The sequence below is a fragment of the Notechis scutatus genome, chromosome 2, assembly GCF_049901735.1.
Source record: "Notechis scutatus isolate UNSWTSFEM ecotype Mainland chromosome 2, rNotScu1.2, whole genome shotgun sequence".
In the NCBI taxonomy this organism is placed as follows: Eukaryota; Metazoa; Chordata; class Lepidosauria; order Squamata; family Elapidae; genus Notechis; species Notechis scutatus.
The window spans coordinates 195,571,912-195,595,417 of record NC_142010.1 but is presented as its reverse complement, the minus strand read 5'-3'; the positions used below and the strand labels follow the sequence as shown (position 1 = coordinate 195,595,417).

The window sequence follows — 23,506 nt, the reverse complement described above, 5'->3', positions numbered from 1 at the left end:
CAGGACATTGTAAATTGAGGCTATTTTTATGCTTTCTCATGACCTGAAATTCTTCCCTCCCTCCCTCCCTCCCTTTCTCTCTTTTCCTCATTCCCTCCCTCCCTCTCTTCCTGTTGTCTCCAAACAAAAATACACAAACTCTATTTGAACACCCACTGTACACACAGGGCTAATATGTTTTTTTATTTAAACCCTTTATATCAGTGATTTGAATATGGCAAGATTGTCTAACTTTTTTGTCTTTGATTTGTCCAACATGATATAAGGTCTCCTGCCATAGGGAGAGGGCCAGACTACAAGACCTCTAAGTTCCCTTCCAGCCCCATGATTCTGAGATTCTCTTTGTATATGAAAAATTCTTTATGACCCATTGGGCATTTGGATAATGAGATTCATGGTTAACTTGCCTGTATTGATAAACCTCAACCTCCCATACCAAAATTTATAAAATTATTAGTTTGGAAGCCTTTTCTAGTTATAATATTAAGTAGTTCAAGTCTCAAATTTGAAGCAAGAGGTCAACATATTTTTTTTCTGGATGGTCCCTGAAGGCAATAACTTTACTTGGGTTGACAATTATCTTAGTTGATTAAACTGAATTTAAATATACAGCTTTTTCTTCAAGGAACAGATCAACAGAACTGTTTATCTGTTTGGAATAAAATCAATACTTTAAACATATATGTATTACCAAAGATAATTAATAGCATATGTAGCATCATTTATATTATACAAATGTGTTTCCAGAAATTTAATCCCCCATTCATTTTGGGGAATTCTCCCATTTATATTTCACTCAGGAAGCTTTAATTCTTAGCTGCAAGGGTTTTAATTTTCCACATTTAAGTTAATGACATAAGGCTTATCTTCTTTTAGCGGTTAATGGACAGCAAATTTTACCAATTGCATATTTTGACTTGTTATAACTTGAGGATGTTTAAGGTCTACTACCTTGGAAACCCATGTAATTGTTAATAATTGAACAGTAAATATTAGTACTTGTACATCATGACATGAAGATATAACATTAGTTGTCATTAGTATATGAGAATGATTTGTATTTTTGCCTTTTTATCTTCTTTTTTCACATATTAAATAAAACAAACAAAACGTGTTGCTTCTTTTCAGCATTTATTGAATACTCTTCACTGTTTTAATATTTATGTATGGACAGAATTCCTTCTTTGCTCAGCAGTTTTCCCTGTTCCATAATAACTATGGCTTTCATCTGCTTCTTTTCTGCAAATGTTGGTTTTACTTCACTTTGAGAGCATGGTACTGTGAAATCTATGTTTTCTGGGGCATTAAATTGCTGTGCTATTTCATAATGCTTCCTCTCTATGGTACATAATTTTGTTGTCTGAATCCAGCAGTAGAAGTAGTCATGCTATAATAATGCAATAAGGGTAGCTGAAGGGAAATCTTTAGCTTATATTCAGTCGCTAGACAAAGGAACCTTTGTTGGGAAACAGCTTGCGGTTCTTTACTAATGCTAATAAAGAATCAATATAGAGAAATTTTAATTTGCAAATACAAGCTGTGGGGTCCCGCTGGGCTGTAAATTAAGTCCATAAGATCCTGAGCCAGAAGACCCTGTTGTCCTGTAACAGAGATATTTTCTTCAGTTTCAGAGGGAGAAACCTCTGTTATTCACAGTCATCCGAGTAAACTCTGACTTTTTGTTGGAATAGTAGTGGAATGCCTTCTCAAAATATGGCATTTAGTACATCTGTCACTCTTCACTGTTGTTCTGAAAACATCTGCATCTGTTGCTGCTGCTTTTGATTTTAGCCAAACATCCCCTGTACAGCAATATGTTCACTAAGACCAATTAAAAGTCACAAAAAGAGTATGCAAGATGCTTTGTTGATATGATCAATCTCCATTTCAAATGAGGCTTCAGATATACTGTTATTGTGCATATGGAACCAGCACTAATTCCCCCCCCCCCCACAAAGGATTATAATAGTTCCTTGAGTTTTAGATTTTCATAGGCTCCATATTACACTTTTTAACAACTTTGTGATATTCATCTGTATCCAGAGACTACCAATGAATTATTTCGATAATAAAAATAAAGACATATTTCGGAAACCCCCTTATAGGAGAGCCTAATTTGTGAAATAATGTCATTGTGATAGTGCTCTTCTGCGCAAAGTTTGGATGGACATCAACTAAAAAGACGAGATAACAAGCAATATTTTTGGGGAACAAAATGGTGTCTCTATTGAGGCCTCTCAATGGGATAAATTTTCCTTATGTGAAGATTTCACCATGGAAGAAGTATGTCAGGTACAGAACAATTGTGAGCAATTCACTAAGTTTGTAGGCATTTAATTTAAATTAAACAGGTTTGTAGGCATTTAATTGAAGCTTAAACTAAAATATTACTTGTGGAAAAATAGCCAGGATGAGATAATTTAAATATCTATTTGCATCATCTGGAAAGATTTAAATTCATTACTTAGTGCAGGGCATAAGTATCACTTGCTGGAAGCCTATTTATATAATTTCTTCCTTCAGACAATCTCTAGTGGATCAGTTCAATGGGGAAGCACTCAAAAATAAGGATACGCGAGATTATTTTGTAAACTGTTAAAAATGTTCATTCCAGAAGAATGTAGGATAAGAAAACAGAATAAAAAAAGTCAACTCATGATGCAATCGCATAACCTTTCTTCAAGGGCTGCCAAGACTGGATCCAGCAAAATAAAAAATAAAAAAAAATTCAGGAAGAGATGGAAATCATCCTAGGTCTTGTTAATATCACTATGGAAACACAAGTACTTTTCTCTGTTGATCTACATAGTTGGATGTATTGCTCTCTGGAGAGCTATAATTCTACTTGGCTGCTATCAAAGAGACTACAGGGTACTTCTAATCTGAAGAGTCTCTCATTAGCCAATACATGTTGCAAATCCATATGTTTGCTATCAAAAGATAAAAGACAGGTCATGCTGGAGAATTGAGCCTCAATAACCTTACAAGACAGCATGACATGAAGGTTTAATTTTACCTTCATGCCAGGCTGATGCTACCACTAGGGAGAATGAGACAGTTGTTTCACCAGCTAAAAGCTATGGAGGTAGCAAGGTTAATGACAGAATCAGATACATCATGCAGCTTTGCCTGCGTGCCTAACATTAGTCCCCTGCTTTCAGGAATAGTGTATAAAGGGAATTGAGAAGAACCTGAGATGGACACCCCTTGCTTCAAGATAAGGAAACAGAATTGAAGAGCCATGGTGATGCAGTGGTTAGAATGAAGTATGGCAGGCTAACTCACTTCTCACTCCAGGAGTTCGATTCTGAACGACTCAAGGTTAACTCAATCTTCCATCCTTCTGAGGTCAGTAAAATGAGGAGCCAGATTGTTGAGGGCAGTATACTGATTCTATAAACTTCTTAGAGAGGGCTGTAAAGTACTACGAAGTGATATATATATACCTAAGTGCCATTGCTATTGAATGTTTGAGACATATGGCAAGAGGAAGTGAGGAAGGCCAATGTAACATCTCCAGTGAAGAAGAAAAAGTGGACCGTTGCCTTTTTTCAGATAGTGTGAAAAGCTCTTACAGTAGGTTTGTACACTAGTGTTGCTAGTGTGACTACTGCCCATGGTCACTGTTACAGCCACCGATAATGGATTTGATTGGGCAAGATACTGAAGTACACTGTTTGCAACATATCTTTAAAAAAAAACTCTCTCCAATATGTTGTTGGTTTTAAAAGACAGTGGGTGAGAACCAGATAATCACTGGGAAAAGTTCAACTCCCTTTTTGCTAGAGTGATAGTAAAGTGATCACTTGCTGGAGTGATAGGAGGATAGGGACAAAAGTGGAGGTATTATAATAGTAGAGGGATAGGATAAGTTCATGAAATGTGAGAGCTGTGTTTTCAGGCAGAACAGTTTAGCCAGAAAACCATTTAAAGGAAGAGATGTAGTAGGATTTTTTTTTATTATGTGGTTATGCCTAAGGGCACTAAAATAGAAAATAATAAGGATCACAATGTAATAAAAATCTAGACACACATATACACAAAGATGAAGAGAAAGAAAGAATATCAATGTTACAATATTATCTAACCCCAGCGACACAATAATTTATACCAACATTAGATAAAGGAAGGAGAAAGGTATGTGTGATGGGATCTAATGCTCCAGGTTTGCTGGTTAGATCTGAATTAGGATGGCCTGGGAGAGTATCACGAGTAATATAAGAAAGTTGTAACAATAATGGTCAGATATAATGAGAAATACTGGGATGTCAGTTCAGGAGATGGGAGACCAGCAAATTAGTGTTGGGGTCCTTTGCTAACCCAATAGCTTTCTCCTAAGATCCTGTTGCTCTATCTCTGCATGGCTTTTGCCCCAGGCTAGTCTCACTGGATAGGTTAGATCTGTTGACAAGAAGACTTCACTCCTTCATGTCCTGGTCATGGAGGTAAGCAGATTTGTCATGTATTATCAAGTCCTACTTGCACAGGGAAAGAATCCTAATATTTGCCCACCAGAGTTTCAATTATTGCAACAGTGGTAATGGGAGGGAGGAGAGGTCGATCATCCCATGCGAGGTCCTGTTTGTTACCATGGGGTCATATGGTTGATTCAAGTGAAAGGAGTTTAGCTTAGAGTGAGCTATAGAGATAGGCTAAAGATATGGGAAGTATATTGTCCACCCAGCTGCCTATCAACATCTCTTCCTGAGATCATCGCAGGGCTAGTGTTAATTCTCCCCCAGCTATTAATGGTAGAATATATCAGTCTCAATGTCCTGAAAAGAAGAATCTGGGATGAGTCAGAAACAACCTACATGATGGGTTTAATCCTATGCTTGAAGCAGATCCAGTGTCACATTTAAACAAAGCATGTTGTTGCCATTAGCCCTTTGTTTTGGTCATATCACTAACTTGCTGTTAGTTGCCATGGTTGACTTCTGCAAGGGTGAAACACCACTTCAGAGGATCATTCTGAGCTCCTTAAGTTCCAGAAGGTAGCAACAGTTTTGAAATGCACCAAATCTAGACACTTCTGGAATGTGGAGATGCCAAGGCTACTGAACAGGTTGCCCACAAGCTTCCTTTGAGACTGGAGATCTCAGACAGCTCCATGTTTAACTGAAGAATTGTAGGAGGTGAAGTGGCAAAAAAAAAATTGCCTAGAGAGCTGGTGGTGGAAGATGAAAGTGAATATGACTGGGCACAAGTACAAGCACATGTTGGGTGTTACCCTGTGGCGATACAGACAGCATCAATATTTCTCTGTCCTTAATTTTGTTGATGGAATATCTTCTGGCAGCAATATTTAAGAAAGAACCCAAGAAAGGGTTGGTTTATGTTTCTTCAGGCAGTTGTGACAGATTTGCAAAGACATTTCACAGGGAGAAAATTGGATTTGAAAGGTGATTAATGTTTTTAAGGGAGGAGTTAGTTCCCCCTTGAGGAAAATAGTACTTTCCCATATGAAAAGATCATTTTTCAGCCCATAGTACTGGACACATATACCCAATCTCTTATTGAAGGTTTGGGATTGCAATTGCCAAAAATCTGCATGAAGCATAATGGCTCTGTTTCTTTCAATCAGGTCTGAGTACAGAACAGAAATGAATTGGGGGTGCTGCCTTGCAGTGGTCCCACTTCATCCCGAGTGAACAATTCCAATTGATGGTAGTGAGGGATGAACATTTGACCTTATAGCTCATCCAATATGTACTGTCACACAGCTCAGCCATCGCCTCCTCGTTATATAACTTGTGAATGGAGCCATTGGGAAAAGTCATTTTTTGATTGCCATCATCTATACCAGTGACACCCAATGGTATAATTCCTCCAGAGCTGGGTAGGAGTTGTAGTGAGGAGCCAAAACAAACTGAAAATAAATCCTAGGAAGCTCATGCAAACCATCAGATACTTTGTCAGCCTCTACACAAGTTCTAGAGGAGGTTGCAGCCCACCGAAGGAGATGCCCATGACTCCTAGATTCACAGTTCGAGCTAGATCAGCAGATGAAAGCTGTGGCCAGGGCTATGTTTACCCACTTCCGGTACCATTTTTGAAGAGCAAGACCAAATGTTCAATATAAGAATTTTCAAAATCAAGATAGTCCTTGATTTATGACTATAATTGAGCCCAAAATTCTATTTCTAAGCCAAGCAGTTGTTAAGTGAGTTATGCTCATTTTATGACCTTTTTTTTGGCCAAAGGTAAAGCAAATCACTGCAAATGTTAAATGATTCATGAATCTGGCTTCCTCCATTGACTTTGCTTGTTGGAAGTTGGCTGGAAAAGTTACAAATGGTGATCAAATGATCCTGGGACAATTTTGATCATGTGACCATGAGGATGCTGCATCAATCATAAATATGAAATACATCACTTTTGCCAGTGCCTTTGTAACTTCAAAGTTACACTAAATGGATAGCTGTAAGTCAAGGACTTACATAATATTTATTCTTTGCAACATGTTAGTCAGATCACGTTAATAAAATATTTCACAAGAATTTCTGATCATATCTGGTTCACAATAATACCTCTCTCTCTCTCTCTCTCTCCTCTCCCTCTCTCTCTCTCTCTCTCTCTCTCTCTCACACACACACACACACACACACACACAAATGAGAGCAGGATTTTTCCTTCAAGGACAACGGATAGAAATAAGACATATAAAGACAACTGGATATTAATGGCAATTATTTTCACAGAAAATTAATAGCAGGTCATGAACAATTTGACAAAAGCTATATTAATAAGAAAAGAGAACTGAATAAAATAGAGCATCACAATATTAAACAAAATAAGACTTTAAACAAAATAAAATATTGGAATACATTATGAAAAGAAGAGAGGATTAAAAATGTGATCAACATGAATGAAAATGGAGATATAATAAAATCAGTTAGGCTGTCCTCAAGAGAGAGCACTACTTACACACAACCACATGTTAGGCAATAAATGATGCACCACTGTAGTGACAGGAAAGATACATCCATCTCTTCACTTCATCGCCATCCTTCCATCTCTCCAAGAAACTGTAATTGGAGTGACCAATTTCAAGAGTCACTCTGATTTAAAGATGGAGAAATGAAAAGTATAGTTGGCAGTGAGTAAGTAAGATTCAAGACTGTTGTCAGCTGTGAATTGTATTCTTATAGTGTACCATCTCAGACAAAACTATGTGAAGAAAATGAAAGTCTTCCTACACATGGCCTCCCTACATTTCATACCTGTGTTCAATTCATTATACCAAACTATTTTATGAAAGAAACTCAAAAATAAATATATTTATAGGTGCCTTCTTTTTTTAAGATTCAGAATCTGTACTTGACAACTTCTTTAACAGTGAGATGCAGCCTACAAGGAAAATCTCTGACACGGTATGATACATGAAGGTTATGTACATTCTTGTTCCAGCTTTTTTCAACCTGTTTATTAAACCTGTGACTGAAAATTTAAATATCTCAGACTACCATACTCTTAAAATTGCAAGTCATATGATCCAAGTACTACTTCACATGGATGAGATCTTGTGAACCCCCTTCGGACTGAAAAGAGCAATAAAGTGATATACCTCAGCATGCAAAATGTGTTGGTACTGGAAAAGTGTGTGCCCTAGGGACCAGGAATCTGTATTGTGGAGGGAGGGATGGGGTATGGATGACTTTTTTTTCACTGTTTTGTGAGCCACTGGTGATGATATATCATCAAGAAGGCTTCGTGCTCTCTGATTCCAGAAACTGGCCTAAAGTGTCTACATTTTAATAAGCAACTGGCATTCTGAGAGTTGTGCTGCTATATTAATTCTTCAGACACATTCCTCTTTGGTGTCCTGCTTGCAAATATTTTTTTGCAACACACTGAGAGAAAGAACAACATCCTGGTTCCATCACATTGAGAGAAATAAGGAAAGTCAAGGTACCTTGCCTAAGGGAGAAAAAAACAGATGCTGTGTACTTATCCATGATCGAATTCAGAGGTGGTATTCAGCAGGTTCTGACTGGTTCTGGAGAACCAGTAGAGGAAATTTTGAGTAGCTTGGAAAGCCAGCAAATACCACCTCTGACTGGCCCTGCCTATTCTCTGCCTCCCGAGTCCCAGCTGATCATCTAGATCTTCTTTTGTTGCCCTGCACAGGAGAACAGAGATGGAGAGCAGATTAGTGGGGTGGGGAGGGAATGGAGATTTTACAGTATCCTTCCCCTGCCACGCACACCAAGCCACACCACACCCACCAAGCCACGCCCACAGAGCCAGTAGTAAACAATTTTGAATCCCACCACTGATCAAATTGTATGATTGGAGAGAGAAAGTCCTCCAAAGACTCATTGGCTGTTTGGAAAACTGAATTGGAAAACCTGACCAAAAGTCTTCTCTAGAAAACTAAATATACGTCCTCCTTTTATGTAACTAAACCTTGTTTTCATGTATTCCTTTCTATTTGTATGGGCTAGATGCCTGCAGATTATGGAAGTTCAGGAGTTCGTAAGAAGGTAAGCCATGGCCTGTTAGTTTGGACCCATGACCCATCTTGTCCAGCACTCTGTTCTCACAGCGACCAATCAAAAAGAAAGCCCGTGATGGTCACATGACCATTTCTCAATCCAAAATGAATAAATAAATCAGATTCAAAAGAAACTGGATTTAAAAACATTCCTCTTGATACAAGTTCTACATGTGAATATATTCTCAGTGTGAAGATGTGGGTGATTAACAAGATTCAGCCATGGAATTACAAACGTTGAATAAAACACATTCTGGTTACTTTTATACGATGTGCGAAGCTAGACCCAAACAAACCACATTATTATGTAACATAAAATCTGTCTGCTTATTTGTATATAATTTATAAGATCCAGGTTATTAATTATCAGCACTCTGGTTTGACATAATTGTCAAGCCTTGGAAGCTATTTTTTACTTGGAAGCTTCGAGGCTGCCACATTCAGTGCCTTGGAATTTGGAAGGGGGGATTTCATAGTGAGGTAGAAGATTAGACACAACAACATTCTTTCTCAGACAGTGCCCTGAACCTGAAGGGGAATGACTGAAGGGATGTCTCCAGTTGGGATGAATATTTGATTGGGCATTGTGATGGGCTGATGATACAGGGGATGGATCTTTGATTTTCTTTTGGGAAAGGAAAACCCGGAACGCTCAAATTCGGGTTTTCCCAGATGTGCCAATATGACAACTCAAATAAAATGGAACTTTGAGGAAACGTTTGCCTCAGAATTTATTGGTTTGGAGTTGGCTCTTTGGAAGGCTGACAATGCAACTACAATACTCACCTGGTTTTGTCAAAACTGGGACGCTCTAATCCATGTCTATTTCTGTCCAAACATTGCTGCTATGACATCACATTATTCAATAAAAATTAAACTACAGAGATGATTCCCTGTACATGCTAGAACACACAAGCAGAGTCAGTACAACTGTGAGTGCAATTTTTCTAAGCAAGACTTTCGGTTAGCTCTGCCAACTAGAAGAATGGAACTTTCTGTAATTGGCAAAATCACTGTTAAAATGTGTATTATTATGTAGCTGTAGCGTAATAATCACAGGCTTGATTGTTGGGGCACACTCATTTATATAATGCCTATGATTATAAAGAAAAAAGAAGAATCTAATAGGAGTAACAATTAAAGGAAACAATAAACCAAAAATTTAAACATGTTATTAAGATATACAGAAACCACAGCAAGAGAACCGTCTGTGGCACTCTTAATTGCTGTTGTGTACTGCTCCTTAGCTTTTTATTTAAAAGAAAAACTTAGCAGGATTTAGTTTGTTTAAAATGAAGGAAAAATCCCTCATTAATTAATACATTAATGTGAGACTGCCCTTGTAGTAATCCAAAAGTTACTCAGAATCACAGCTTCAGTTGATTATCTATTCACTGCCTCACCAACTCAATTATAAGTTTCAGAATTCCAGGCATACTGCAGAGCAGCCTTATGCCATTTTTAGCATTTTGTAAATTAATGACATATTATTGCCATGAGTAGGTAGACTTCAAAACTTTCTTCTGGCAGTCAGCAGTTAGTAGCAGAGATAGCTTAAAACCAGGATTTTATCTTTGGAAGAGGCCAGCTTGTTAAACTGAGGATCCCTCTCATTCATTAACCTGAGAGAAAGCCCAGATTTTTGAACTAGAATGCAGCCAAGTTATAATGAAGTTTCATATGTAGTGTTTGCGTAAATATTTCTTTTATATTTGTTCAATTTATTATATTGTGTGTGTACTTTTTTCATAAGAGACTTATTACATTCAAGTAGCTATTCTTGAATTGTTCCTCAAAAGCCTCTGGAAAAGTACTATATCATGTTTTAGTAACACTAAAACATTGCACAGTGGGAAGCAATGTTGGCTTGGTTAGCTACATTTGTTCTTGAAAAACATCTGTGAAAGAATACCCTTAAAAAAAAAAAGAAATGCCTTAAATGTTTCTGCTTTGTTACTGCACTACAGACTCCAATATAAACCATTTGTAAAAATAGTTTTTCTGTGTCACCAAATAATCCCATTCCTTTTTTGTTTCTTGTTGCTGTGCAGCAAAATTTGAGGCATATTCCTTTTTTTTGCATAGTGTTAAAAATTTGTGCAAATCTAACCTCTTCAAAGGTGATAACTTGCACCTAGCAAAACGTAAATTCTAGGGAACTGTCACTTCTATAATCCAACTGTAATTTTTCTTCTGTAAAAATCATCATTTTGTAGATATTGAACTTTGCTTTTGTTTGATGCAACATCTATCTTAATACGAAGCCTTATGTTTCTTGAACTTTTAGGCTGACTTTCTTTTTTAAGTAGATATTTTTGCATCAGTTTGAGCAAATACCACAACAAGGTCCAAAACATCAAAGAGAATTTATTTTAGCCAGGGTCATCTCAGGGAGCAGGGTTTTACATAATACACTCATGGGTTCTTGAGTATATCTTTTTGAAAATAATGGCATACAGTGCCTTTCCATTACACTTTATTTATGTGAAGAAAAGAAAAACATCTATGTGCTTCTTATGTTTGGTCTACGAACATAAGGTACCATTTGGAGACATACTGTCTCCTTAAAAACCACATGTTTTTCTTTATAATTTATGATTTTCACAATAATTAAGTTAAAATTACTTAAATGATAAGAGATAGGAGAGATATATGTTCAGTATAATGTCTCCCCAAATAATTCAAAGTGTTAGATTGCAATCCATTTTTGTCATATTCAAAATAAAAACTGATGGGACTTGCAAATGTGCATTCCAATATTTGCCTAGCCAACAATATGTGACATTTTATTTCAAGGTCACAGGTAAAGATTGTATGTAACAAGAGTATCTATGGTATATAACAAGGGTCTTCAAACTTGGCAAGTTTATGACTTGTGGACTTCAAGAATTTCTGAGCTAACATGACCGGAGGAGGAATTCTGGGAGTTGAAGTCTACAAGTCTTAAAGCTGTCAAGTTTGAAGACCCCAGCATATAATAATGTGTCCATGTGTGTGGATTGGCAACTGAATTGGGCAAATACGTCAAAACAGATTTATTAGGCACCACATTCAGACCCAATCTGAATATGATGGGGGAATTGCCAGCTAGGCTGGAGGGAGGGAGCAAGCGACGGCCTAGCTTAGAGAGGTTATGCAGCCACAAAAAACCCAAGCATCACCTCTCCCAAATCCACAAAACCTAATCTGGGTGTATAAAATAAAGTTACAGCTTGAGACTACTCACAAGTGGTTCTGGTAGCTTGTGTCTGACATATGATTTCAATAAATATTTCTGGCAAATTTGGGCAAAGATCCAAAATGAAGCAGAATGTCTCTGGAAAATTACGATTGGATTACACTCTGGCAATAAGGTCTAAAAACTGGATAAAATCTGTAACAGATGGCCTGTTCAGAATACATGTATGTAGAATTTTCCATACAAGTAAATTATATTTTAAGAGTTGATCCCACAGGGAAGTCCTGGGCAGAAGAACAACAAGAGATGGTCTCATTGCTTTTAAACCAAATTGTGAAGAGCCATAATGTTTTGTTACATTGTGGTTTGGGAGAACAAGGAAATAACAATTTGCAGGTCTATAAAAACTAAGTATCTCAAAATTTATAAGGAAATTGTCTCAACTATAATTGACTCATATTATATTACCCAATAATCATTAGATATTATTAGATTTGTTGAAAACAATGCAAACCTTCCCCATTTTAAACCCTCCACTTGTAACTTAATGTCTATGGTTAGACATTTCTGAATTATTAAGAGAAAATTTGGGTTTTGTAAAAAAAAAAATGAAATACATCATAGGAAGTGGTCTGTTGTAGCTCCCTAAGAAAACTACCTCAGGAGACTGAATTATTTTCTGCCATTGCCAAAGGAGAAAATGAGAATTATATCACTGATGGTTTTTATAACCTTGTCGGCTTTCATGAAGATTCAATTTTGGAAACGACGTCATCCTTGCCCCAGTGAATATGAAATAAAGACTCATTTGTGAGGATGGCAAAAAGAATGAATGAAAGAAAGAAAACATATTACTTATGAAGTATTAACAGCTATTGTACGTATTTTGCCAAGATTACAGCAATTGCAGATAAATGAGTGCAAGATATTTTGCTTTTAGCAAATACCTGAGAGTCATTGTTTACCAAGGGCTAAAAAAAAACCCTGGTTACTGAGATGCACTTAATTCTTTTAACCATATGGAAGTGGATTATGGCATCTTCACCAAACAAGAAAAGAAGCCCTCACTGCCTTTGAAAGTCATCTTTAGTGGAAAGAGAAGAACCTTTTGAGGGAATCATCTGCAAAATGCCACTCAGGCAGCTCCCTGGGATAATGGTTGTCCTCAGCCTAACATTCAGCAGAGACACAATTAAACATGTTCCACTCTTGCAATTTCAACATCCTTTGATCTCTGTAATCAGCACCCTTTTGCTCCACAAATAATGACTATGTTACTTCAACTAAGCAAATTGCTCCAAGTCTGTTTAGAAGAACTAATGCTTCTTGGGGAAAAGAAGAGTTACTGCAATTTTGAGATATTACTTTATTTTAAAATCTGGTCTTAGTGCTTCATGATTTTCTGCATATTACACATTGGAACCGCAATCCTGCTTCACTAATTGAAACCCTCATTTTATTTTAGACTTCATCAGAAGGAGAATTACAGTTTTGAATGGGAAAACTGCCTATTTTGACTATTTAACTCCTCACTAATCCTAAAATTTTGTCTGCTTTAGTGCATAAACATTCTATATTTTCTTGCTTACGTTGTGTTATTTATATGATTCTATGCGACTTCAAGCAAGAGCAAATTCTCCAACCAATTAAGTAATCTAACTAGCTTTTAATATTTGCCTTTGGTAATAATTTAGCAATGGAAAGTAGTACAGTATCATACTTAGCAGTAAGTAGCACGCATGTATTAGGGAAGGAATTGAATGGGACACAACTTCAACCTTTGCCTAGAACACAAAGCATAGACATAGTGCCAGAGAAACAATGATTGAGTTTACAGATCTGACACCACCCTGCCATCAAAGTGAAATATAATCTTCAAATAAGAACATTATTGATTTGTTATAAAACAATATTTTGAGATACAATTATTAATTGATATGGAACAGATATAATCAGGGGTGGGATTCTACCGGTTCTATCTGGTTCTATAGAACCCCTTGTTAACTTTCTAAGCAGTTCAGAGAACCGGTAATTAGAAGCAATCTCCTTTTGTTTTTTTCCCACCCTTATTACATTCTTGGCGGACAGCCTAGACTTACTGTCTCTGGAGCTTTTGGGGCTTGGCTTTCTTAAAGGGGAAGGGTTGTTTTAAGATTTTTACACTGCTGTAGGGAGGAAATACTTCCCTGGACAATCAGCACTTTGAAGAAATAATTGAATAATGAAACAAAGCTTTTAGTGACAGGGAATCAAGATGAGTGACATTCAGCAAGGCTTCTTGGCTAAGCTAGAAAGATTGACATTCAAACGTGAGTTTACATACTCTTTCTGAGTTTTGGTCTAAAACTGGTTTTTGGTGAAGGTTAATTCTGTGCTTGGTGACGTTTAATCCTGTGTTTATTGATGGGATAATTTTCCCTATTCAGCTTCAACAAGCAACAGCTACTGTGGTGATTTAATTATTTGTATTGTGTTTGAATTTTTTCTTACCTCATGGTTTCTTTTTCTATTTAGGGAGGGGGTCCCTTCACTGCTTTAGTACTATTTGGCATTGGCCTTTTGGGGTATACTTCCAAGAGGCAGGATGCAAGCTTGGCACTGATTTTTTTTTTACTGCCTTTCTGCGGGGCATGCGACCTTTCCTTAAATATGGATGATTTCCTTAAGATATCTTGTGAGGTGAGTGAGACCAGCTGGTATTTTTAAGTGGTACAAATGGATCTAAGGATTGCTTTTCCTGGGTGTGCTTTTTCTGGAGAGCTTAAATGACCTCTCTGCTAAAGGGTTCCACTTTATGAGCAAGAGATGGCTGCTTGATAGTTATCACTGCATTTTAACTATTTTCATTCCTCAAGGTGCTCTGGCACCCTGCCTGATTTGTAACTCCGGCTTGCAGGTATTTTTAAACTAATGATTGGTATTTAGGGCAGCTTTTTGCAAGCAAAGAAGCTTTCTGTATTTTTGTACAGATAATCCTTGATTTACAACAGTTCATTTAGTGACCATTCAAAGTTACAATGGCACTGAAAAAAGTAACTTATGACCATTTTTCACACTTATTGCAGCATCCCCACTGTCCTGAGAGGCCAGGCGAGGAGAAGCATCCCTTGACATGAATGATGTCGAGTTGGCCACACTCACCCAGTCGCATGATCACCAAGCCACACCCATCAACTAAGCCATGCCCACAGAACTGGTTGTTAAAAAAACTGAATCCCACCCCTGGATATAATTATTGTGATAGTTACTAAACAATAAAGAGAAGAAAGTTCTAGTTTTCAGCAACATAAATCCTAACAACTTCTGCATTATGTAATTAGGAAAACATAGGATTTATAAACTACAGTGCATCAAAAATAATGATACATCTTGATGTCATTGGACAAATGATACAATTATGTAAATTGATCACTTGGTTCATGATATGTAATGCAAGTAGTACTTGCACAATTGCATGTGGCACAAGTTCTTTTTAAAACTGTGCCTTGTTAGGTTGACCTAAAGTTAAGAGAATCACAAAAGCACTGGACCCTGGAACACAGGTGGCTTCTTTATATTTAATCCATTTAAGGCTTAGGGCCATGATGGCGAACCTATGGCACACGTGCCACAGGTGGCATCCAGAGACATTTGTGCCGGCACGCGAGCTGCAGGCAAACTTACCTCACTGTACATGTGCGTGCCTCACAGCTGATTTTCAATGGGTTTGAGGCCTTTTTCGGCCTACCAAAGGCTTGAGGAAGGCTTCTGCAGGCTTCTACAAGCTTTGTAGGCTGAAATCTAGCCCTGTTTTGTCACTTCTGGTATTTTGGGAAAAATGGGAAGTGATGAAATGGGGCGAGATTTCAGCCTACAAAGCTTGTAGAAGCCTGCAGAAGCCTTCCTCAAGCCTTTGGGAGACTGAAAAAGGCCTCAAACCTGCCAAAAATCAGCTGTGAGGTACAGTGCAGGTAAGAGGGCAGCGGTGGGTGAGGGGGTGGGGGGATTGTGCACGCATTGCCTTCTGGGTACTGGCACGCGAGTCCGAGCATGCAAGTGCGCGCTCAATTTTTGGCACAGGAGCCCAAAAAGGTTAGCCACCACTGGCTTAGGGAAATATTATTTTGTTGCAAAAATAAAGATAGGAAAGTGATATAGGTAGTCCTTGACTTACAACAGTTCATTTAGTGACCATTCAAAGTTACAACAGCACTGAAAAAAGTGACTTATCACCATTTTTCACATTTACAACCACTGCAGCATCTGTGTGGCCACGTGATCGAAATTCGGCGTCTTGGCAACTGGTTCATATTTGTGACGGTTGCAGTGTCTTGGGGTGTGTGTGTGTCATATGAACACCCTGACAAGCAAAGTCAATGGGGAAGCCCGATTCACTTAACAACCATGTTACTAATTTAACAACGGCAACAATTCACTTAACAACTGTGGCAAGAAAAGTCATAAAATGGGACAAAACTCGCTTAACAAATGTCTCTGTTAACAAATTTCTGGGCTTAGTTGTGGTCATACATTGATGACTACCTGTATATGAAACCGACAAAGCTGTATGGGAGTGCAATCTACAGCCTATGTTCTGTTCTATTTCTACTAGTCCAGACTCTTACCTACATAGTATACGTTGTACTAGAGGTGTCAAACTGGGGGCTCACGTGCCGAACGTGTCACACGCAGGCCAGCTCCATGAAGGGAAAAAAATGACATGAAATGTCACATGATGGCAACGTGATGCTGTGAGTTTGACACCCATGCTTTATACTATTACTATTACATAACAAAGTTTTCTTCTTACAAAGCCTATTCTGTCTTTTTTCCTCCCTCTGGGATTTATTCTGCTCTGTTAATGCCCAGAAAGTAGAGCGATTGCATGTTTCCCTGTCATGTTTTTGGTGGTTGGTCTCCCCTCTGGATGGTCCAGTCCATTCTGAAGGAAAAACAGCTTCTTCTTTTTGGCTGCTGCATTTCTCTGTTGCTGGTGGCTGCAGAGCTACCAAAGCAGCCTCCACCCCTTCTCTCTCCCAGCTCCTCCTACACCTATCTTGACAGTTTCAGCTTTTTATTGGCTATTCTGCCATACTGAGTTGGAGGGGGAAAGGGGCAGGAAAGAGGGAAGAAAAAAGGCAGCTTAATGGGCTTATAATTTTGTTCAAAAGGCCTGCTCTTCCACAACGTAATACACACTTGTGCGTCTTGTGAATACCCACAAACAGAAATCAAACCCATTCCCCAAATTCTCTCTCTATGAGTTAAGGAATCTCTTCTTCTCTAAATGTTTCTAAATCATAACTATTCATAGTAATTAAATCCTGCACAGCTAATATTGATGATTTCTTGAAGTCCTCATTTATTAACGTTTGAATGAAAACACGTGTCTTTCACAGATACTTTGTTGTTAGGATAATAGGTTCCACTGCTAAAGTTTATTTTATTTATTTTTATTTATCACATTTGTATAGGCACCCATCTCACACAGTGACTCTGAGTAGCATACGTAATGAAACAAAATATGTAAAGGCCAATAAAACCAGAATTTAAATTAAAATAAAAACAAAATAAAAAGACAAAAATGGCCACAAGGATACAGAGAATGCAACTATACAGTCATCCAACAGACTCCACTATACCACGGGATACACAAACTTGTTGGCAAAATCATAGTATGTGAGTTTTCCAGAAGACCAACGGGATTGCCTCCCCTCAAGGGGAAGGATGTTTCACGGGGCAGGAGTTATGGGAGAAAAGGCTTTCCTCCTAGGACTCACAAGATGACACTCTTGTAAACTGATGATACCTACAACAACTTGACTCTTCTGCTAGATCCCATCCCATCAGGGGTGTGATTCGACCGGTGTAACAACTGGTTTGGTGAGCACATGCTTTGTGCATGCACAGAGGGTTTGCTACTGATCTTCTCCTACAATCCTGCACTGTCCCTGTGTGTTAAACACCTGATGTGCGGCAATCCACTGTGCCGCGCGAAGCAGCTGAGCTTGAAAACCAGGAAATAAAGGTCAGAATAGAGCCGAGGCGGGGGGGGTGAGGTGGGCAGGCCCAACATCTGATCATCAGAGCGAAAGAGTTTGCTCACAGATGATCCTCGGAGCTACCAGTTCAACCGATCAAGGCCAAACCAGTAGAATCCATGTAAAGGTCACAATGAACACTTTGAATTTAACCCACAAGCAAATGGGTAACTCATGTAGCCTACAAGGAAGAGATGTAAGGTGTGCAGTTCTTGAAGTACACATAACTGGGTTGTCACTTTTTGCCTCAGGTCAGGCTCTGGAGCTTATTCAAGGGTGGATCCATGTAGAAAACACTGTAGAAGTCCATGCAGGAGATGAGTGGAGCATAAATAATTGTGAAAAGAAACTTCCAATCCAGGAAGCACACCACTAGCACACAACATGAAGCCTTTCTGGTCACAGTTGTTACCTGCACATTGAGCAGGAGTTCTGAATGCAAACGATTGGTAGACTGCTCATTGGGATTGCTTGGGCCAGTGCAACCCTATCCAACACCAAAGATGGTCTGGACATCTCCAGAAAGAGATGTCCCTAAAACCCAAAGCCACTCAGTCTTACTAGGGCTTAGTTGAAGCCTGTTGTTCCCCATCACAGCCTCAAGGCACTTAACAGGGGTAGAGATATACAATTGGGTGTCATCACCCCATAGTGAGGGATGATTTTACCCAGCAGCTTTATGTAGATGTTAAATACGAACAAAGAAATGTCCAGGAAATGAGATGGAAACAGGTTTATGCTTTTGGGTGAACTCTGGCAGGATCAGGATGAGGTAGTGCATCCATCATTGCTCTATTTGACCTCTCACTGGCTTTTGATACCATCAACCATAGTATCCTTCCAGGCCAGGTTCAGGAAAGAGAGCCAGTACAATAATGGGTCACCTCTGCTCTGCCCAACCTTTTACAGTTAATTGTAAGTTGCATAGACTTTTAAACTGATACAGATTTTTGTTACATATACACAGTCCTAGAAATCTGATTAAAGGCTGAGTACGAATGCCCACAAGAAAAAAAATAGTACTAAAATTATGTATTATGGCATAAATACTGTGGCTATTGAAATGACTGGGATAGATTGTTTGAAAATGAGTACTCTTAAGGTAATAATCACTGTCTGCATTTTCTATATTTCATTTCTAAACATTTTGTTTACTATTCTTAGGAAAATGCTCTATGCAGCTTATGAAATAGCTGGAGATTATAAAAATGTCAGAGCACATTAGCCTTTAATGCCCTAAGTCCAACGGGGCCACCCCAGTGGATGTAATAAATTAGAGTCCATTGTTTAAAATCTTTGTAATCTACCAGGTCTTTACAAAAGTTATAGATTTATTTTCTCACAATTTCCTCAGTTTATGATGTCCAGTGCTTAACTCATGTTAAGGTATGTGTTTAACTTATGTTAATTTTTTTGTAGTTCATACATTTGTCAAATGAGAAATTACTTTCTATATGGCAGAGCTGAGCAGCCTTAGACCCGAGTGCTATGTGCAACCCCAATTTTTTTTAATAATCATTTTTTAAATAACTGACTCCCCCAAGTAAGTGCTGTTTTCCACCAACATTGTTCTATAAATTCTAAAGAAGCACAATACAAACCATCATCATTTTTTTTGACCCTTTGTATAAGCTTTTCTGACCATTTGTATAAGCCTTTGTATACGCATTTCAACAGCCCCAAAAAACAAAACAAACAAAATATAACAAAAAACATGGTGTTGTCCTCCCAGGTATTAAAAGTTACCCATTCCAGTTAAAGAGATAATGACTAGCTTTCTCTGGCTTGTGGCATCTGTGAACTCACTACTGTATTTGTAGATTTCATTACTTATTGCTTTGACATTCATTCCATATCAGCAGTTAAGCCTTACAAATGATTTTCTGTTCTGTTCTGACTATAAAAACACCAGTGTCGAACTGCTGAAAAGGGGGAATTAATCAGTCAGCACATTACAGTACCACTAACAGATTATTTTAAATGTTAAGTTCAGCCTGGAATTCGAAATCACAGTAAGTTTGCAAACATCTTTAAAATGTTGAAACCAATTTAATAGCCTCATTAGGCATGTTAACATCAAGGTTATTTCAAAGCATTGTAAAGTAAAACAATTGATACTGTTTGCATTTTATATTTCATCTCAGCATTCTCCACCAATGACTCACTCTATGTAAACCTCTTTTGATTATATATTGAGAAACTTTTGACAAGTATCTTCATATCATAAAAAGCTTCGAAGAGTTCCAAAATATTCCAATGCTCCCGTTTCCACATCTCATACATTTTATTTATGTTGTTTCAAAATCTTTCAAATTACTGCTCCATCAGTAATTTCTACTCATTGCCTCTCTAATTCCTTCATGGAATAATCAACCAGGATGACCAAATAAATGCTTAAACAGTACACACAGGTTTCTAATACCAGAATTAAAGCTATAATGCTCAGTATCTCATCTCAAAGGAAAACACATGAATGACCATTGTGAGACTCTGAGACTGTCCGTTTTTTCACAGAGTCCAACTACACATTTTGTAGGTGACCACATTAATAGTGAATGAGTATCAGTCAGAAGTGGACCACTTACAACTGATTTTGTTATATCTAAAACTCTTCTGAATAATACCTCACCTGAATAATATTTTTGTGGTCAAATAAATATTCTTGAAAAATGGGGAACAACTACTTAGTCTAATCTATACAGAATGGTGACTAAGAGAAATCCAGATGAAAACTATTACAACTTTCAATGTAATCAAGTACTGTACTATTAGTACGTAAGCAACTATTGTTCCCTTACAATTAACCTCCCTTACAATTAACCTCTTTTTCAGGATTAACAAAAGTGACCTCCATCACGTAAACACACGATCAAGCTTGCTTCTCCTTGACACCAGTACTTACTTTCCAAATAAACTGCAATAATACAAACCTAGATTCTTAAACATAAACATGTGCAGTAATACAGTAAGGCATACAAAGGCATGATTCTTGGAGTTGAGACGGCCGCATCAGATCACAGTATGTGTGTAGTGGTTTCATTCCCGCAGATGAATGAATGAAACCACTACCTGAATATTACAGGTAGTCCTCAACTTATAACAGTTTGTTTAGTGACCATTCAAGGTTACAACGGCACTGAAAAATGTGACTTACGACCATTTTTCACACAACTGTGACAGCTCATGGTCATGTGATCAAAATTTGTGACAGCCCATAGTCATGTGATCAAATTTTAGATACTTGGCAAGTGGTTCATATTTATGACAGTTGGAGTGCCTTGGGGTCACATGATCAGCTTTTGGGACCTTCTGACAGACAAAATCAATGGGAAATCCAGATTGACTTACTAACTTAACACATGCAGTGATTCACTTAACAACTGTGGCAGGAAAAGTTGTAAAATGGGGCAAACCAACTTAACAAATGTTTCCCTTAATAACATACATTTTGGGCTCAATGGGGGTCATAACTCAAGGATTACCTGTATAAAGCCAACTTAAATGTTGAAATGTGATATGCAACACGTTTTTCCCTGCATCAGCTCAAAAACCAAGGAGAACTTACTTTATATATATATATATATATATATATATATATATATATATATATATATATATATATATGTATGTATGTATGTATGTATATGTATGTATGTATATGTATATGTATATGTATATGTATATGTATATGTATATGATATGTATATATGTATATGTATAAAAACTTACTTTGGTGTTTTGAGATTCTGCTGTTGTACAGGCCTCTCACCTAGAAAAAACAAAGAAAATAGAAAATATTTTAAAGAACAAGTTATTCAACATGTAACATTTTAATAATTTTAGAACGAAAGCAAGCTTTAAAATTTTTTTCTTAATGAAAGTCTAAATATTTAGACAAGTACATGATAGTTAACCCACATATGGAATAATAGATATAAACATATCCAACATATTATCGAAGGACTTGCCTTTTTTTTTTTTTTTCAATTCTTGCTCTTCATTTCTGAATTATATAAAGCTGTAAGTGAGGGACTTTTGGCAGGGCTCTGGTTTGCTTTTGTGAGTCTGATTGATTAAAGAAAGCATCCAAAAAGTTTTTTAGATGAGGGAGATGTCGTAATATTTACCTTGATGGAAATATTTTGCATTGCTAAAATTAAGAAATCATTTTCAGGCCCTTGGTAAGAAACAACAGGAAAGGTGCCAAAAAGCAACACAGAAAGCTAGAACCAGTTTGGTATAGTGGTTATAAGGCAATAGGCTATATCAATACAGACCAATAAGTCTCACATTCCTAGAAAAGTTTCTGAAATACCTTGAAAATAATGCATTAATTCATTGAATAGATTTGTCATAAGTAAGTCTTGCCAGGCCAAGACTTTTCCCCCTTTGTTGATCTGGCAACTTCAAAAAAGTCTACAGAAAACTGTTAGGATATATATCAGGCAGTCCTTGAATTGCCTGAATACATGGCTAAGAAGAAGAAGAAGAAGAAGAAGAAGAAGAAGAAGAAGAAGAAGAAGAAGAAGAAGAAGAAGAAGAAGAAGAAGAAGAAGAAGAAGAAGAAGAAGAAGAAGAAGAAGAAGAAGAAGAAGAAGAAGAAGAAGAAGAAGAAGAAGAAGAAGAAGAAGAAGAAGAAGAAGAAGAAGAAGAAGAACATGTTTTTCTTCTTCTCTATAAGCCAAAGTAAAAGAGGATGAATAAGAACTTGAGGAAATTGGAGTCCAGTTGAAACTTTGAAAAATGAAACAGTGGAACCAATTATCCAGAGACCTGAGAGTTCCATCCCACTCAATAACTGAAGCAAAAATAGATGGCTGCCTATTAAGGATTCCTTAATTTGGATTTCGGCACTGAGTAGGCATTTAGACCCAGTGACTGAAATCCAGCTCTTTCAATCCAATTTCATCTGTTTCAGCCCGTTTCCAATTTTGAACAGGAAAATAATTGCCTAGCAGTACAATCCCAATAGCAGCTTATTCAGAAAACACAAGTTCCATTGAATTCAATGAGCTTATTGCAAATAAGAGTGCAGGACTACAGAACACGCTCAATTTGGGGGAAGTCAACGCTTGTAAAACTCCCTGAGGTTCTTTTGCTGAAGGTTTCTATCTCATTCTTTTCTCTTTGATTTTGATTTCTCTATTTTTATTTTTGATATTACAGAAAAAGCCAAGTCATAACAACTGACAACTGACTTCTATCAACCTGTCAAAAATATAAATATGCTAATCATTATCCTTCATTTTTATAAGTCCCATGTAATTAAAAAAAACCTTAACTATTTTTTTGCTCTTCGTTTTTACATCTTCCACCTTTGCCCGGTTCTTCAGCTCTTATAGCCAATCTCAATCTATTGTATGTGAAAATCCTTTTCATTACTTTATGGACTTGCGAATGGACTTTTAAAAAGGCCTGGTTTAGTTTGTAAGCTTCCTTGGTTTTGCTGATGCTAGTCGGGCTCTTTCCTTCCCTTGTCTCTCAACTCTGTGGTAGAATGTAATCTGGATTCCCAGAGGGAGGGGCTGCATTCCCGAGGAGCAAAAGACAGTGAAGTTGAGATCATTTGAGTAGGAGGAAGAGAGTCAGAACAGCTCCTCCCCAGGAGTTCTCAGAGTATATGCTTAATGGTGTAAGTAGTTTGCTTTAGTTGAGAAAGAGTTCTGTCTGTGGGTAAGGAACAATAAGGAAACTGCTTAAAAGAACTTCTGTATGTCTCTCTTGGTTTTTGGACCATGACATGTCTGCCTCTCAGCAGTCTTACAGCTCTGAGAATTGAACTTCTTGCTTGCTGTCTGAAGGCTACTGCTG

The 23,506-nt window shown here is 37.5% G+C and overlaps 1 protein-coding gene across 28 annotated transcripts in view; it reads right to left on the bottom strand.

The window, feature by feature from the left end:
• Window positions 1-23,506, bottom strand: part of PTPRD (protein tyrosine phosphatase receptor type D) — a 1,313,296-nt gene that overhangs the window by 441,877 nt on the left and 847,913 nt on the right. For all 28 annotated transcript variants that reach the window (XM_087957701.1, XM_087957705.1, XM_087957708.1 and 25 more), the window contains one exon: window positions 21,425-21,464. The gene's annotated coding sequence lies outside the window, so the exon portion shown is untranslated. The remainder of the gene's footprint in view (window positions 1-21,424; window positions 21,465-23,506) is intronic.